Source organism: Salvelinus sp. IW2-2015, linkage group LG20 (genome assembly GCF_002910315.2).
Source record: "Salvelinus sp. IW2-2015 linkage group LG20, ASM291031v2, whole genome shotgun sequence".
Lineage (NCBI taxonomy): Eukaryota > Metazoa > Chordata > Actinopteri > Salmoniformes > Salmonidae > Salvelinus > Salvelinus sp. IW2-2015.
Genome location: NC_036860.1, coordinates 57,312,573 through 57,331,778, shown reverse-complemented (window position 1 = coordinate 57,331,778; position 19,206 = coordinate 57,312,573).

The window sequence follows — 19,206 nt, the reverse complement described above, 5'->3', positions numbered from 1 at the left end:
TGTACAGCCCCAATGGATTCATGCATGTAAATGTCACTTTCACTGTTCAGCTCTGAACATTGATTAACATCATCAACACAGTGAATCTTGCCCTCACTCACCCTTCTTTTGCTTTTGAGACACACTTTTGCAAAGTGATTATTAGTTCCACAAGCTCTACATGGTTTTCCGTAGGCAGGGCAGTGCTCTTTGCCACGTGTGTGTGTATTCCCACAGTATTTACATGCTACGGGGCTCTCTGTGTTCACCGTTCGTGGTGAATTACTCTGCCTCGATTGGTTTTGTCTGAATGTCTGCCTAGCAACAGCGTGAACAGTATCAACGTCGGAGCGTGGGGTTTCCGTTTCCATTGCTCTCATTCTCATGTCAGTGACTTCAGCAGTGCGGCACATTTCGATGGCAGTTACTAATGTTAAGCCTCTCTCTCTCAGTAGACGCCGGCGCGTATTCTCATTTGCAATTCCCAGTACTATTTTGTCACGAATCAATTCATCTTTCAATCCCCCGTATTCACAAGTGGCGGATTTCTCTCTCAAACGGGTTACAAAGTTGTGTACTGTCTCACCCTCTTCCTGTTTGCAGCTTCCGAAAACGAACCGCTCGTAAATGACGTTTCTGGCGGGTTTGAAGTAATTCTCCAATGCATCCAATATAGCCTTTGCATCACACTGTTGTCGTGCCGTGAGGGTGAGATTGTGCCGGTAGATATGCCTGCATTCGCTGCCCATTAAACTCCTCAGAGTTGCCGCTTGTACCTCGTTGGGTTTCTCATGTAGACCGGTCGCCAGCGCATAGTCCTCGAATTCATCCCTGAAGTTGTCCCAATTAGTATTCCAGTCCCCTGTGAGAACCATGTGATTTGGTGGCGGAATGTTCGCTGCCATAGCAATGGAATAGGAGATTTCTTTGCCTTCAGTCATGGAGGTAGGTAGTGATGCTAGCTAGCCAGCTAACAACGAGTTGATCAGTGTTGTGAGTAGGAAACGGCTTGTGTTTGCATATGGAACGTAACTGCGCCTATACTGTACTTAGCTACAAAAATAACWAACGTGTGTTTTCCGAGCCACTTCTGATACCATGTTTCGGTATGATATGTCGGATTAAGGAATAAAGACAGACACCAATGTCAAGTTCAATAGCCTTGTTAAAGCCTTGTACAAATCCCTACGCGTGGAGTCTGGGGAACAGTCCAGCTAGTCGATTACCTATCAACTAGACTCCGTAACAACTCAGGCAAGAGTGCTCTGAAATTGAAGTAGATAGCCAGAGTGAATTCACGAACGCACCACAAGTGTGCAGCAAGTTTGAAGGGTAATGCTTTTTTGTTTTGTTTATTATGCCGTTGATGATATCACTTCTTTGTTTACTTTAGCCAATGAATGACACATTTTTACAAGATGAAACCAAAATATACTCAGCCAAAGGTGAAAAAAAGGTAGCTACGTTTGAATACACGACTCTAGTTCAGCACATCGGGTTTGTTAACAGCTTGCTAGCAACACATTGCTGTCCACCAAATTGGATGGTAGTTATCAATCAATCTCGTGTGGCTAGCTAAATTCTTCATGTTATCTGAAATGCGCTAGCTAGCAGGCAAGAGCTAACTATGTTAGCTAAAGTTTGAATCTTGAATGCAGTCTTTCAATCATAAATGTAAAAAAAGAAAAGATTAGCTAACTAATAATGCTGGAAAAAGTTTAAGAAAAAGACTGCTTTTTTCTTAGGTCCCAGAAGGAGGGAGGAGTCAATTCAAGGGAATGTTCACATTTATCTGGTGAGGACTTTAAATAATCTATTAGCTAGCTACAGTAGCTAGACAATTTTTAGGATTTATGTTTATGCACTATAGCCTGCTACCATATTGTATGAAGATAAATATTGTTCTGTTACATCTGCATTGTCTGTGTGTGTGTGTATGTGTGTAAAGATTGAGCAACATAGAGTGCCTTGATGCAAAAGCTGTGGTCAATCTGGAGAGGGGAGGGGTGCATATCTCCAGGCCAACCAGGGAGGGTAGGACACTGGACAATACCAAATAAGGAACTGTTTGAGTGTAGAATCGGGGGTGAGACACAAGACGGATCTAATCTACCGAACAACCAGATGCGGACAGATGCGAGCACCAAGAGACTGGGACAAGTCTGAGTGCCAGCGATAGGCTGAGCAAAGTTTAAACCACGCTCAGCCTCTACTGTGATAGGCCAACTCTTTCACAATCTAACTTAATAGATGTCTATTTTTTACATCTAGCTCTTCTGACATTTAAACCTCTTTATTCAGCATTCCGTGCTCCCAATCATGCAGGAGAAGGGCCATCTACAGCCCCCCCCCAGACCACTACCCTCCCCACACCGGGCCTCAGTAGCAAGTACCCCCTGCCTCAACCTGCTCTCTCAGCAAAGATGTGGATGCCAGTGCAAGAGACCTGGAAAGGAGAACCTTCTGATAAGCCTTTGCTCAAATACACCACAGCACTCCCTATTGGTAGGTGCCACTGTAGACTTTGTCCAATAAAATGACCCATCCCCAACCCGACTGATAAAAGAGTGGTTCAAACATCCTGAGGCCACACTCCATTTCATTTCATTGAGGCCAGACTTAGAAGCTCACCAGGCAGAGAACCCTCCCTGGTGGTCAGCTGGTTAGGCCAGTGACTCAGACCAGAGCTCACCAAGCAACCCCCCTCTGGAGACCAGAGCTCCCTGGATGTTTTCCTCTCACACAGATCCCTTGTTAAGGTGCATGCTGCTGGAGGTGAGGACAGGGGAGGGAGAGGAGATGGTGGCTCCCTATCCCGTTCTGTCAGGGTTCTTTGAGCCTCTGTTCTGATGCACCACCCCTGCTTACCTCATCCGCCGCTATCAGAATAGTTTGAAATGGTACCAGGCCGTGCGCAATGAGAAGACCAAACATCATAAGAAGAAGCTTGAGCAGCTTTGTGATAAAGTAATCCCTATGCTCACTATTTGCTCAATCCATCCATTTTAAAGGCCTTTTTAAAAAGGTCCAGGCTAACAGGATATATAAGAGGAAGTGGGTTTGTCAACAAAATCTGAATATTGGCTCTCATAATCAATATTACTGTTTTCTCTCACTTTTTCCCCATTATGAGACATCAGAAGGGCCTCATGCTGAAAGAGGTAGGGACTTTATTCTACAACATTTGAGACATAAAAAAAGAATCATAGTCATTCTAATGCAATGTCAATGGTTACTGAATTTATTCCCTTCTATCTATGAATGTGATTATCTCTTTTGCAAGATACCCTCTACTAATGATTGTAATTAGGGTTACAAAATACTGGGAACTTTCAATAAATTCCCTGGTTTTCCAGAAATCCCGGTTGGAGGATTCACGTAGTCAGGAGGGAATAAGCATGAATTGCAGAATCTTCCAACCAAGATTTCTGGAAAACCAGGGAATTTATTTAAAGTTCCCATAATTTTGAAACCCAAATTGTAATTACCTAGTCCCTGTCCTACCATTTGTTAACAGGACCCTCTGGTATCCAGGCAAGACCCACCGCCACTCTGGATGCTGGGGAGGGGATGTCTGTCTTTAAACCCTGCCCAGGAGGGAAGTTAAAATGGAGCCGGAAGAAATGGCAGCAGTTTTACGGGCGCCTAACCAATTGTGCTATTATGTCGGGTTTTTTCGCATTATTTGTAACTTATTTTGTACATAATGTTTCTGCAGCCATATCTTATGGCAAAAAAGAGCTTCTGGATATAAGGACAGTGATCAATCACCTCGGATTAGACAAAGATTTTTTCTACAACAAAGACGACGCACAAGACATTCTCCAAACACCCCACAGGACCGACATCCCCGTTATTTGCAAGAGGAGGCGACGCAGGTACAGAGGACAAAGAGCCGGATGCCTGGTCAGGACCGGGCGAAGGCGACTGGGAAAGCTGCCGTTACCGTCAATACTACTCGCCAACGTGCAATCATTGGACAATAAATTAGACGAGGTACAATCACGAATATCCTACCAACGGGACATCAAAAAATGTAATATCCTATGTTTCACGGAATCGTGGCTGAATGACGACATGGATATTCAGCTAGCGGGATACACGCTGCACCGGCAAGATGGAACAGCACACTCCGGTAAGACGAGGGGGGGGGCGGTCTGTGCATATTTGTAAACAACAGTTGGTGCATGAAATCTAAGGAAGTCTCTAGATTTTGCTCGCCTGAAGTAGAGTATATTGTGATAAATTGCAGGCCACACTACTTGCCTAGAGAGTTTTCAGCTATACTTTTCGTGGCTGTTTATATACCACCACAGACAGATGCTGGCACTAAGACCGCACTCAGTCAGCTATATAAGGAAATAAGCAAACAGGAAACCACTCACCCAGAGGCGGCGCTCCTAGTGGCCGGAGACTTTAATGCAGGGAAACTTAAATCAGTTCTACCAAATTTCTATCAACATGTTAAATGTGCAACCAGAGGGAAAAAAAATCTAGATCACCTGTACTCCACACACAGAGACGCGTACAAAGCTCTCCCTCGCCCTCCATTTGGTCAATCCAACCACAACTCTATCCTCCTGATTCCTGCTTACAAGCAAAAATTAAAGCAGGAAGCACCAGTGACTCGGTCTATAAAAAAGTGATCAGATGAAGCAGATGCTAAACTACAGGACTGTTTTGCTATCACAGACTGGAACATGTTCCGGGATTCTTCTGATGGCATTGAGGAGTACACCACATCAGTCACTGGCTTCATCAATAAGTGCATTGAGGACGTCGTCCCCACAGTGACTGTAGGTGCATACCCCAACCAGAAGCCATGGATAACAGGCAACATTCACACTGAGCTAAAGGGTAGAGCTGCCGCTTTCAAGGTGCGGGACTCTAACCCGGAAGCTGACAAGAAATCCTGCTATGCCCTGCGACGAACCATCAAACAGGCAAAGCGTCAATACAGGGCTAAGATTGAATCATACTACACCGGCTCCGACGCTCGTCGTATGTGGCAGGGCTTGCAAACTAATAAAGACTACAGAGGGAAGCACAGCTGCGAGCTGCCCAGTGACACAAGCCTACCAGACGAGCTAAATCACTTCTATGCTCGCTTCGAGGCAAGCAACACTGAGGCATGCATGAGAGCATCAGCTGTTACGGACGACTGTGTGATCACGCTCTCCGTAGCCGACGTGAGTAAGACCTTTAAACAGGTCAACATACACAAGGCTGCGGGGTAAGACGGATTACCAGGACGTGTGCTCCTGGTATGTGCTGACCAACTGGCAGGTGTCTTCACTGACATTTTCAACATGTCCCTGATTGAGTCTGTAATACCAACATGTTTCAAGCAGACCACCATAGTTCCTGTGCCCAAGAACACAAAGGTAACCTGCCTAAATGACTACAGACCCGTAGTACTCACATCCGTAGCCATGAAGTGCTTTGAAAGGTTGGTAATGGCTCACATCAACACCATTATCCCAGAAACCCTAGACCCACTCCAATTGGCATACCACTCAAACAGATCCACAGATGGTGCAATCTTTATTGCACTCCACACTGCCCATTCTCACCTGGACAAAAGGAACACTTATGTGAGGATGCTATTCATTGACTACAGCTCAGCGTTCAACACCATAGTACATTCAAAGCTCATCACTAAGCTAAGGATCCTGGGACTAAACATCTCCCTCTGCAACTTGATCCTGGACTTCCTGACGGGCTGCCCCCAGGTGGTGAGGGTAGGTAGCAACACATCTGCCACGCTGATCCTCAACACTGGAGCTCCACAGAGGTGCGTGCTCAGTCCCCTCCTGTACTCCCTGTTCACCCACGACTGCATGGCCAGGCACGACTCCAACACCATCATTAAGTTTGCAGACAACACAACAGGCCTGATCACAGACAATGACGAGACAGCCTATAGGGAGGAGGTCAGAGACCTGGCCGTGTGGTGCCAGAATAACAACCTATCCCTCAACGTAGCCAAGACTAAGGAGATTATTGTGGACTACAGGAAAAGGAGGACCGAGCATGCCCCCATTCTCATCGACGGGGCTGTAGTGGAGCAGGTTGAGAGCTTCAAGTTCCTCGGTGTCCACAACAACAAACTAGAGTGGTCCAAACACACCAAGACAGTRGTGAAGAGGGCACGACAAAGCCTATTCCCCCACAAGGAAACTAAAAAGATTTGGCATGGGTCCTGAGATCCTCAAAATGTTGCAAAAAGCTGCAACATCGAGAGCATCCTGACTGGTTGCATCACTGCCTGGTACGGCAATTGCTCGGCCTCTGACCGCAAGGCACTAGAGGGTTGTGCGTACGGCCCCGTACATCACAGGGCCTAAGCTGCCTGCCATCCAGGACCTCTACACCAGGCGGTGTCAGAGGAAGGCCCTAAAAATTGTCAAAGACCCCAGCCACCCTAGTCATAGACTGTTCTCTCTACTACCGCATGGCAAGCGGTACCGGAGTGTCAAGTCTAGGACAAAAAGGCTTCTCAACAGTTTTTACCCCTAAGCCATAAGACTCCTGAACAGGTAATCAAATGGCTACCCGGACTATTTGCATTGTGTGCCCCCCCAACCCCCCCAAACCTTATTTTTACGCTGCTGCTACTCTCGGTTTATCATATATGCATAATCACTTTAACTTGTTGCAGTATTGGTCAAAATGGACATTGTTTGCCAAAATGTTACAGAAAATTATGTTGGTGCTGTTACTTAATTAAACTGCTGTAACTTTTGATGCGAATATCATTTTTTTCTCCAAACTCCAGATATGAGTAGCAGAGAAGTAGACGAAGCTAGAAAACTTGACATATTTTGTCTAAGGGGTTGCAAAGTGGAGTTATTAGCTGATTTGTGTCAAAAGTTGCTTGATTTCACTTACAGAGAATGTCAGTTGGAAGTGATGATGTCACAATGGGGCACCTTAGTATCTTGAAAATCCAATGAAAGCGGATGGAGGACAAAGAGGACAAGAAAGTGATAATGGAAAAAGTAATACCAGATATAAAAAAATCTATACAAACACCGATCGAGACCGTTGCGGAATTTTTTAAATTGGAACAGCATTTCTAGCTTAAACGGTGTAGGAGGAGTGTCTCCCTCATGATTTGGGCCCTGCAGCGTCTGCGAGTATCCTAGCCAACTGTTCCATTTTGGAATATCAGTATTGACACAGAGAGCTGTTAGTGAAGAGCAGGTGAGGGGTTGCTTCAATCGCTTCTCCTCGAGAACGGTAGACCACAATTTAAAAAGCGTTTCCGCCTTTTGAGAAGCAGAGAAGTAGAGGAAGATTTTAAGCCAAACAATGTTTGTCTAACTGTTGTTTAGTGGTCAAAACGATGTTGTTTGGAAGAGTAATGAATTGCCTTGCTGCTGACACATGATTTACAGACACTATAAAGAGAGGCGATGGGTTACGAAAACGGCTATAGGTAACAGATTTGTAGCCCCGATTTGAAATCCAACTTCGTCTCTGAAGAGCAGAGAAGCAGGGGAAGATTTTAGGTTGCGGGACTTTTTTCCTCAAAAACGTTCCGAAAGTGGTCAAAACGACCGTTGTTTGGGAAAGTTTGAAAAAACATGGTAATGCAGTTTCAAAAACAGCTGTACCGTAAGTTCCATATGGAATATTTTGATTCCGCACATAGCTATGAATAGCAGAGAAGTAGACGAATATCCCATACACTAACTTTTTGTCTAACTTGTTTGCAGTATTGGTCAAATGGACATTGTTTGCCAAAATGTTCAAGAAAATTATGTTGGTGTTACTTAAACTGCTGTAACTTTTGATGCGAAAATCATTTTTCTCTCCAAACTCCAGATTTGAGTAGCAGAGAAATAGACGAAGCTGGAAAACTTGACACTTTTGTATAAGTGGTTGCAAAGTGGAGTTATTAGCTGATTTGTGTCAAAAGTTGCTTGATTTCACTTACAGAGAATGTCAGTTGGAAGTGATGATGTCACAATGGGGCACTTTAGTATCTTGAGAAATCCAATGAAGCGGATGGAGGACAAAAAGAGGACAAGAAAGTGAAACGAAAGAACAGTGAATAACGGAAAAGTTAACAGATATAAAATTCTATACAAACAACTCGATCGAGACTGTTGCGGAATTTTTTAAATTGGAACAGCATTTATAGCTTAAACGGTGTAGGAGGAGTGTCCTCGTGATTTGGGCCCTGCAGCGTCTGCGAGTATCCTAGCCAACTGTTCCATTTTGGAATATCAGTATTGACACAGAGAGCTGTTAGTGAAGAGCAGGTGGAGGGTTGCATAAATCGCTCTCCCTCGAGAACGGTAGACCCAATTTATAGGATAGGGGGCAGCATTTTCACGTTTGGATGAAAAGCGTGCCCAGAGTAAACTGCCTCCTACTCAGTCCCAGATGCTAATATATGCATATTAGTATTAGTATTGGATAGAAAACACTCTGATGTTTCTAAAACTGTTTGAATCATGTCTGTGACTATAACATAACTTATTTTGCAGGCAAAATCCAGAGGACAAACCATTCAGATTTCTTTTTTTTGAGGTCACTCTCTTTTCAATGGGTTTTCATTGGGAAAGGGACCTTCCTGCAGTTCCTATCGCTTCCACTGGATGTCAACAGTCTTTAGAAATTGGTTGAGGTTTTTCCTTTGAGAAATGAAGAAGTAGCCATGTTCAGAATGAGGCTCCAGTAAAGTGTACTGTTTGTTAGAGGTGCGTGACCAGAAAGCATGCTACACATTGTTTTCCTCCGGTATTGAACACAGATCATCCCGTCTTCAATTTTATTGATTATTTACGTTAAAAATTACCTAAAGTTGTATTACAAAAGTAGTTTGAAATGTTTGGACAAAGCATACAGGTAACTTTTGAGATATTTTGTAGTCACGTTGTGCAAGTTGGAACCAGTGTTTTTCTGGATCAAACGCGCCAAATAAATTGACATTTTGGATATATATCGACGGAATTAATCGAACAAAGGACCATTTGGGATGTTTATGGGACATATTGGAGTGCCAACAGAAGAAGCTCGTCAAAGGTAAGGCATGAATTATATCTATATTTCTGCGTTTTGTGTCGCGCCGGGAGTGTTGAAATATGATGGTCTGTGATTGTTAGCTGGGGTGCTATCCTCAGATAATAGCATTGTTTGCTTTCGCCGTAAAGCATTTTTGAAATCTGACACATTGGATGGATTCACAACAAGTGTAGCTTTAATTTGGTATATTGAATGTGTGATTTCATGAAAGTTAAATTTTTATAGTAATTTATTTGAATTTGGCGCTCTGCATTTTCACTGGATGTTGGCCAGGTGGGAAGCTACCGTCCCACATATCCCAGAGAGGTTAACTATACATTCATGTACATACTACCTCAATTGGGCCGACCAACCAGTGCTCCCGCACATTGGCTAACCCGGGCTATCTGCATTGTGTCCCGCCATCCACCACCCGCCAACCCCTCTTTTACGCTACTGCTACTCTCTGTTCATCATATATGCATAGTCACTTTAACCATATCTACATGTACATACTACCTCAATCAGCCTGACTAACCGGTGTCTGTATGTAGCCTCGCTACTCTTATATTCTCGTTACTCTATATAGCCTGTCTTTTTACTGTTGTTTTATTTCTTTACATACCTATTGTTCACCTAACACCTTTTTTGCACTATTGGTTAGAGCCTGTAAGTAAGCATTTCACTGTAAGGTCTACACCTGTTGTATTCGGCGCACGTGACAAATAAACTTTGATTTGATTTGAAGAGGAAAGGAGCCCGTTGTCAGAGAGATCCCCTGCCACCCAGCTGGGCAAGGAGATGAGACCGCCAGTCATGGCGCCGGCAGCTAGACAGCAGTGCCTCAGACTCCCCAGCATCTAATGCGAGTGCCATGCTCAGCCCACCCTACACCCACACCCCCCTCCTCTCCCCCGCAGATAGCAGCGTTCCTCCTCACCCTGCTCCTCTTTCTAGCACATCTCCCAACACCCCAATACTTTCCCTTCCTTCTCTCTCAGTATGTCTTCCAGTGCCCTTAGCACCCCAGTACGCACACTGTTATTCACCTCCAAAGCCCCTTGTACCCCGACAACATGGGACTTTTCGCAGGGAGTCAATGCTCCACACCAGGAGCGACATCTCAGGAAATAAGACTACATGTTGTGGGCTGGAGAGCTGTCCACCAGCAGCTAAAGGGACCCTAAAGACTCAGTAACCATCCCTAAAGCTAGATGTCAAGCAGCTAGATGTCACACTCCATGCCCAGACATGTTCAATATTATAGAGGATACAGCGAAGCTGATTCTGATATGATAAGGAGCAGTGAAATGAAGAAGACTTCAACACCAAAGAAAATGACTGAGAAATGTTCTCCTGCCATAGCTAAGACTTTTGTATACTCACATGCCAGTCCCACTCTGAAAGAATCTTAAAATTCCACCAGCTGACCCACGACTACAGAAACCAATGAAACCACCAGCCTCACCTGATGTTGTTCAACTGAGCTAGACCGTGGGACCCCCATCCCAGGCAGTAAGCTAACACTCATCTCCATTTTTTTCTACACTAATGTTGTCTGTTCACACTGCTATGCTTTATCTTGGCCAGGTCGCAGTTGCAAATGAGAACTTGTTCTCAACTAGCCTACCTGGTTAAATAAAGGTGAAATAAAAAAAATATATATATACCACAGACCAAGAGATGTCCAGGTAAAAGCCCTAAGTTGCCATGTAAGTCATCTCCTCAGTCAACTACAGAACATCAGAAACACAAGTCTCCTCAAGATAAGAAAAGTCCTAAAACCAAGACCTCTGATTCACCTAAATTAACACCTGCACAATCTTCATCAGAGAAGCAGACAGACAAAACTGAGTGTCATTTCAATACATCATCAACACCTCAGAGTGTTGTCAGTAGGAAGGCAGGCTCTGTAGCGTCACAACATGCTCTATCCACCAAAAATACCAAATCCCAAGTGCTGGAGTGAGACGGTCAACCAACAAGAGTTCTCCTCCCAGTGACATTCGTCTTAATACTTAAGGTTCTGCAAACACAGCTTGTGAGCCAAAGCCAAAGGAGGACAGTGGGAGGAAAGAGAGACCTTCCCTTCCTAGCCTTAGAGACATGAAGGAGGCATTTATAGCCCTTTGACAGCCTGTAGTAGCTAAACTCTCCAGCGGATTGTCTAGGGCTCCAACTGACACAGAGAGGCTGTTCAGAAAGAGGAAAGAGGAAAGAGGGAGAGGTGTCCACCCTCACCCAGAAGGCTTTAGTAAAAGACAAGACAAGACTGCTTGAGGACAGGAGGACTTTAGAACTAAAGTCAAAATACCTTGTGCACCAACTCAAAAACCCTCTACCTCTCACAAGGGTTGGACAAATGTACCCTCACCCTGCCAGAATCCTCCACCTGCGAGAAATGGTTCTCAGTCACACTCCAAAAAGACCAAAGGCACCCACTCACCCACAGCTCAGATTAACTGTAAATTAATATAGATTAAGTACAAGTGAAAGAGTAGACGCTTGTTTCTATGGAATAGTAGTCAGAGATGTTTTGCATTCTACAAGATCTGTGTGTGATGGGTGAGGACATGGGTGGAAGTGAGTGTGCCATAGGGCACTTGTTTATCTATGACTGTGTGTTCACTAGCTACTTATCTACAGTATATTTCTGTCCTCTGTTCACTCCATACTGTAGCTAAAGTACCAGGAGAGAAGACAGACTTTCAGCATATCAGATCCCCCCCCCTGCCCCACAGCAGGTACCTCAGAAGCCAGTGTCCCTTCTCCTGTCCACCTGCTACAGACCTAGCCGCAGTAGTCCAGAGCTTATCCATGCCATTGTGAGTGCCATGGGCTATCTGCTTGGTGTGCCACCCACCTCTACCCCTGGCCTCTGCCCTTCACCTGAAGACCCTGGTACATCCTCCACCCCTGGCCTCTGCCCTTCACCTGAAGACCCTGGTACATCCTCCACCACTGACTCATCATCTTTTCATTTGGACCCTGGCCAGCCCCCATGGACCGAAGAACTACGACTCATCCGGGAAAGACTCAGTAGGCCTAGCCAAGGGTTCAACCCTTAGTCCGCCAACCACACCCAGCTGACCTCCAGACTAGACGACACACACAGGACAGGTGAAAGAAGGCATGTAGTGATCATGCTTGTTTCTCTCACTCTTTTTTCTGCTCTAATGTAGATTTTGTTTTAAGCCTGAGAGTCCTTACGTTGAAATGAATAATTTGACAGTGTGCTTTCACATTGATCCTCCTCTATACAGAGGGAAGAGAAATCTACACAATCAATGGCACCACCACCGAGAAAGAATACAAAGATGTGAGTCACATATGCTGCCTTTTAGCTGCACAAAACATGTTTACACACACACACACAGCCACCCCCTGGCTGTAAGATATTTCCCTGGTGTAGTGCATGCAGACCCACACGGTATAGACTAAGAACCCTGTGTTCACCATAGCTTTATTTCATCTTTTGGGGAGTATCGTCTTTGTGAATTCCCAGGTGAGAGAGGTTAGGATGAAGATAAGACTACAACATGCTGCACTGCGGAGCTGCAAGGAGTCAGAAAGCAGCTGTTCAGAGACAGGACTTGGCTGACTAACTGGTGGAAACAGAAGAAGTTCACTTCAACAGGCTGAACATTGCTCATACACCTGGGTTGTGTTTCTAACTTGTTCTCTGAGATGTATTTGGATAGAATAATTGAATAAGTACAGAGTCAAATATGTTTTGTATTTATACATTTTCCTCTGGACTGGTTGTTTATCACTTTGAATGTATGCTTTTAATGCTTGTGATACTGCTTTAGTTTGAGATCGGATTTGATCTTGCTTTCATTTTAACAAGCAATCCGAAGAGTATACCGTTTTATTTCGTCCTCATAATACAGTACACTGGGCATGCTGAATGTTGCACATGTGACCACACGAGGGCAGTCTCATGTCAACCTAAAGATGTCATGACCTAGTCATAATGAAACGGGAGAAATGAAATCAGATGTACAAAACACAGATTTTTTTAATCATTTCTACGTGAATATTGAACATCAATAAAACGTTTGACTTATTGAGGACCCTAAATCTATGCAATATTCTGTTTAGATTTGTTTGCTTGCATGATAAGTTACCACATGACAAGCTTCTGATGTGCTTACCCTACAACACAGACAGACTCTTGTCAGAGGTTCCTTTATTAACCATTCAGTCATGAGTCCACTACATTTCCTTATGTCAGATAGCGCAATGGACACACACCGCACGGGTTCTGCTTTGTCTTTATTGAATGTCCAAACCATTCCCTCTGGCCTCTTACAGTTTATCTCAATCACTTCGGCAAATTTTTCAGATGTCAGTGGTATATTTTCAAAACTCAACAAAGCTCATAAATGATAATGAATCATGTCTTATGTTCAGCACCTTTGATTGTGCATACATTGGAGTTGAACACATCTTTCACCTCTGAGTCATTCATGCAAAATCAAAGTTTGAAATACCATGACAACATTTTGTTAGCAAAAAATAATTTTCATAATGGATCATTTTGAAGTGCTAAATAGGAATAATAGAGGTTAAATACAATTTTGCATACAGTATTTAGCTATGTACCGGTATGTACCAATTTTCAAGTTTATTGCAAACCAGTTATTTTGAATCCTAAAAGCCCAACAGGGGTACATTTTGACCTTCTGAAATTGTAGGAATTTGTCAAGCCACTAGTTACTGACAAGAATAAATTTACGATGATTTTTGTGTTACTATGGAGGAATGAAAAATCACCTCTCTTGTATATACTAGTGGTGTGCTGCTAAGCTAGAAATGTTGACTCAATGGTTTACTTTGTGATAAAAGCACCACATTTTGCACAGAGGTAGATGTACAGTTGAAGTCGGAAGTTTACATACACCTTAGCCAAATACATTTAAACTCCGTTTTTCACAATTCCTGACATTTAATCAGAGTAAAAATTCCCTGTCTTAGGTCAGTCCTTTATTGTAAGAATGTGAAATGTCAGAATAATAGGAGAGAATTATATATTTCAGCTTTTATTTCTTTCATCACATTCCCAGTGGGTCAGAAGTTTACATACACTCAATTAGTATTTGGTAGCATTGCCTTTAAATTGTTTAACTTGGGTCAATCGTTTCGGGTAGCCTTCCACATGCTTCCCACAATAAGTTGGGTGAATTTTGGCCCATTCCTCCTGACAGAGCTGGTGTAACTGAGTCAGGTTTGTAAGCCTCCTTGCTCGCACATGCCTTTTCAGTTCTATATTTTCTATGGGATTGAGGTCACGGCTTTGTGATGGGCACTCCAATACCTCGACTTTGTTGTCCTTAAGCCATTTTGCCACAGCTTTGGAAGTATGCTTGGGGTAATTGTCCATTGTCCATTACATCCACAAGTACACCTCCTACTGACTCAAGTGATGTCAATTAGCCTATCAGAAGCTTCTAAAGCCATGGCATCATTTTCTGGAATTTTTCAAGCTGTTTAAAAGACACAGTCAACTTAGTGTATGTACACTTCTGACCCACTGGAATTGTGATACAATGAATTATAAGTTGAATTATCTGTCTGTAAACAATTATTGGAAAAAATTACTTGTGTCATGCACAAAGTAGATGTCCTAACCGACTTGCCAAAACTGTAGTTTGTTAACAAGACATTTGTGGAGTGGTTGAAAAACGAGTTTTAATGACTCCAACCTAAGTGTATGTAAACTTCCGACTTCAACTGTATGTACCCTGAAAATATATAGATATAGAGCCACCCCCGATTTGGCCCCTAGGCAGCCACTTTAACAAAAAAAATACTTAAAAATGTAAATACATATTTCGATTCCAGTCAATGTCTCTATACCAAGTCTAGAGTCTAATATTTCAAGTGCAGTTGTAACTGAGTTTATAGCCCATAGATATCCAAAGTTAGAGCTAAACGTCTGATGGCACTGGTGCCCATATTGCCTATAACGCCCATATTGGTGGCTATCTCAGGTTGTAACGGTACGTCAGATTAGCTCAATCAACAATTACTCAGCCTTTGAGTATCACAGAAACACAACACTTAGAATGAATTTATACAGAGGTCATCCCTGTATGATGCATTTTGCATCATATGATGATGAAAACTAGTTTGCTGACAAGCAAAACATTTTGGGAAGTGGTGTAAAGTACTTAAGTTAAAATTCTTGAAGGTACTACACACTTATCAAGAGAACATCCATGGTCATCCCTGCTGCCTCTGATCTGGCAGACTCACTAAACACATGCTTAATTTGCAAATTATGTCTGAGTGTTGGAGCATAAAAATGATGCTGTCTGGTTTGCTTTATATATGGAATTTGAAATTATTTATACTTTTACTTTTGATACTTAAGTATATTTTAGCGATTACATTTTATTTTGATACTTATGTATATTTAAAACCAAATACTTTTAGACTTTTACTCAAGTAGTATTTTACTACTTGGTTCTTATATAGAGGACACAAAAAATGCTTAGTCATGGCTGGTTCCACCCCACCCATGCAGATCGGGGGCATCATAAGCCACTTTGGGTTAATATTGTGGTTATCTGCACCTGGTGTTGTTTTAACTCCCACCCGTCTTAGTCTCCCAGATCCAAGGATGATTTTGAGACAATGAAGGATTGTTCTACTCCTAAGCTATCTCTAGTAAAACCCATTCTTGACCATACGCCCAGATTAGCTGCAGGGAGCTAGAGTAGAGACCATAAAAACACAGCATTAGTAGAACAGAAATGTCATATTATTGTTGAATATATCATTGTTAAATATCAAACAAATCAGCTAAATATCTATTTTTTCTCTCACATTCATTACTGCCTTTGTTGCATCATCATTAGTAGCGGCTAGCACTAGCAGCAGTGTGTTCAGTCAAGGTGGAGGGATGGAGAACTTCCAGCTAGATGGGGAAACACACCTGCATTTCCATGATGAACCAGGACCATTAGCCAGTGAAATTGGGAATCAACTCAGACCTGAGCTCCACAGTAAGTACACAGTTATTTTGTTCCCACTACCTGGTATAAAAAGTAAAAAATACATGTATTTTGAATACTCACCCTGGTCAGTGAGCAGAGGTAAGCAGAGTAGCTTAACTCTAGGAAGGCAATGTGAGGGATAGGTCCGAGACAAACTTTCAGCTATCAGGCTCTCTTCCATTAGGGTCATGTTGGCAGTGACCTCATCAGGGAGGAACACAGACATGCTGAAATCATACTGCATCTGAACAATCTGCAGAGAGAGAGGGAAGAAAAAATAGATAGGGAGAAAATGGAGAAGAGGAGAGATCAGATCAATTGGAAAGTATGTTTATGAAAAATAACACTTCGCGTGCGCTAGCGTCGCAAAATAAATGTAGAAATCCATGTTATTCCATTTTTGCACCCACACTGCTCGCGCGCGCCAACGAGCGTCTGCGATGCCAAGGACTGAAATAGAACTCCTTTCTATTTCTGACGCAGATCGCGTTGCATGTCCTGCCTCTCCCATCTCCTCATTGGTTTATAGAAGCAGGTACCCACGTGCCATCTCCTCATTGGTTATACCCACGTGGGTGATTGAAAGACGAAATGTTTTGCCGGTTGTCGTGGTAAAAGTTTAGATGCCAATCACCATATAAGTTCAAAGATGAAAAAGCCTGGAAGGAGGAGAGATGACTAGAAACGATTCGGTTGGCCGTTTTATGTGTGGATTAATTGTCAAAGTAGAAGATCTTGTGCATTTCAGGTAAAATAACAACTCAATGTTTATATCCCAGGACAAATTAGCTAGCAACAGCAAGCTAGCTAAATAGGACAAGTGCAAGCTAACTAGCTAAATTGCCATACATGTTTAATGCTATTCGACATGTCCCCAAATTAATGTCATTGGTTCAGAGATTGTTTTGATCCTCCCCAGCCTTATTCTAAAATGGATAAAATAAAATAAAAATGCTCAGCCATCTACACACAATACCCCATAAGTATTCAGACCCTGCGCTATGAGACTCGAAATTGAGTTCAGGTACATCCTGTTTCTATTGATCATCCATGAGATGTCTCTAGAACTTGATTGGAGTCCACCTGTGGCAAATTCAATTGATTGGACATGATTTGGAAAGGTGCACATTTGTCTATATAAGGTCCCACAGTTGACAGTGCATGTCAGAGTAAAAATTGTCCGTAGAGCTCCGAGACAGGATTGTGTCAAATTTTTGCAACATTGAAGGACCCCAAGAAAACAGTGGCCTCCATCATTCTTAAATGGAAGAAGTTTGGAACCACCAAGCCTCTTCCTAGAGCTGGCCGTCCAGCCAAACTGAGCATTTGGGGGAGAAGGGCCTTGGTCTTGGAGGTGATTAAGAACCCGATGGTCACTCTGACAAATCTCTAGAGTTCTCCTCCTTCCAGGAGGACAACCATCTCTGCAGCACTCCACCAATCAGGCTTTTATGGTAGAGTGGCCAGACGGAAGCCACTCCTCAGTAAATTGCACATGACAGGCTACTTGGAGTTTGCCATGAGGCACCTAAAGACTCTCAGACTATGAGAAACAAGATTCTCTGGTCTGATGAACCAAGATTGAACTCTTTGGCCTGATTGCCAAGCGTCACATCTGGAGGAAACCTGGCACCATCCCTATTGTGAAGCATGGTGGTGGCATCATCATGCTGTGGGGATGTTTTTCAGTGGCAGGGACTGGGAGACTAGGCAGGATCAAGGGAAAGATGAACAGAGCAAAGTACAGTGAGATTCTTGATGAAAACCTGCTCCAGAGCGCTCAGGACCTCAGACTGGGGCATAAGTTCAACCTTTCAACCTTCCGACCCTAAGCACACAGGCAAGGCAACGCAGGCGTGATTTCGGACAAGTCTCTGAATGTCCTTGAGTGGCCCAGCCAGAGCCCGGACTTGAACCCGATCAAACATCTCTGAAGAGACCTGAAAATAGCTGTGCAGCAACACTCCCCATACAACCTGACAGAGCTTTAGAGGATCTGCAGAGAAGAATGGGAGAAACTCCCCAAATTGGGTGTGCCAAGCTTGTAGCATCATCCCCAAGAAGACTTGAGACTATAATCGCTGCCAAAGGTGCTTCAACAAAGTACTGAGTAAAGGGTCTGAATACTTATGTAAATGTGATATTTCCATTTTTAATAAATTAGCAAACATTTCCAAAAACCTGTTTCTGCTTTATCATTATGGGGTATTGTGTGTATATTGATCAGAAAAAAAGTATTATTTAATGCATTTTAGAATAAGGCTGTAACCTAACAAAATATGGAAAAGTCAAGGGGCTGAATACTTTCTGTAGATATGATCTCATGGTAATCAATTGCCTTGGGTTTCATGGGGAAAGGGAAGGTGTCATGGCCGTCAAAAGAAGTAGACCAAGGTGCAGCGTGTGAGCGTACATATTCCTTTATTTTTGGAAATGCCGACAAAAACAATAAACACTACAAAACAAACCGTGAAGCTAAAGGCTATGTGCCATAAACAAAGTCAACCTCCCACAAAGACAGGTGGGAAAAAGGGATACCTAAGTATGGTTCTCAATCAGAGACAATGATCGACAGCTGTCCCTGATTGAGAACCCTACCTGGCCAAAACATAGAAATACAAATAATTGAACTAAAAAGCATAGAATACCCACCCCAAATCACACCCTGACCAAACCAAATAGAGACATAAAAAGGATCTCTAAGGTCAGGGCGTGACAGAAGGGGGATCTTAGTTGGATGTAGAAAGGATTGTAGGCTTGACATGGTAGGCTGATTTCATTGTTGGGATTTTTTGGTATTGTCAAGTAAAGTAATAATCTAGATCATAGATTTTCGAAAACATGAGTATGAGGTCTTTAGAATGTCTCCATGTGGAGCACGCGCGACAGCGCTGTAGCTCTAAAATCAGTTCATGCGCACGGTGCACGCCTCCTCATTTGCCGGATGCGTAGACCGTATGGATCCGATGTGAGGATGAAACAAACAAGCTAAATAGTATTTGAAGGTGTTTTAGTGCACTGGGAAAAGTTCAGTCGCGCTCTCTGTATCTATTTCATAATTTAGTGTGGGGACTATCTGAGATTTTGTTGTCTTTTTTCTTATTTCACCGCACACGTGGAGGTCTTTAAAAAGGCACGTAAGGTATGGGCTTTCTTCTACAAATCTACATATTACAATTTGTCTTTATCGGGATTTCTTTCTCAACTG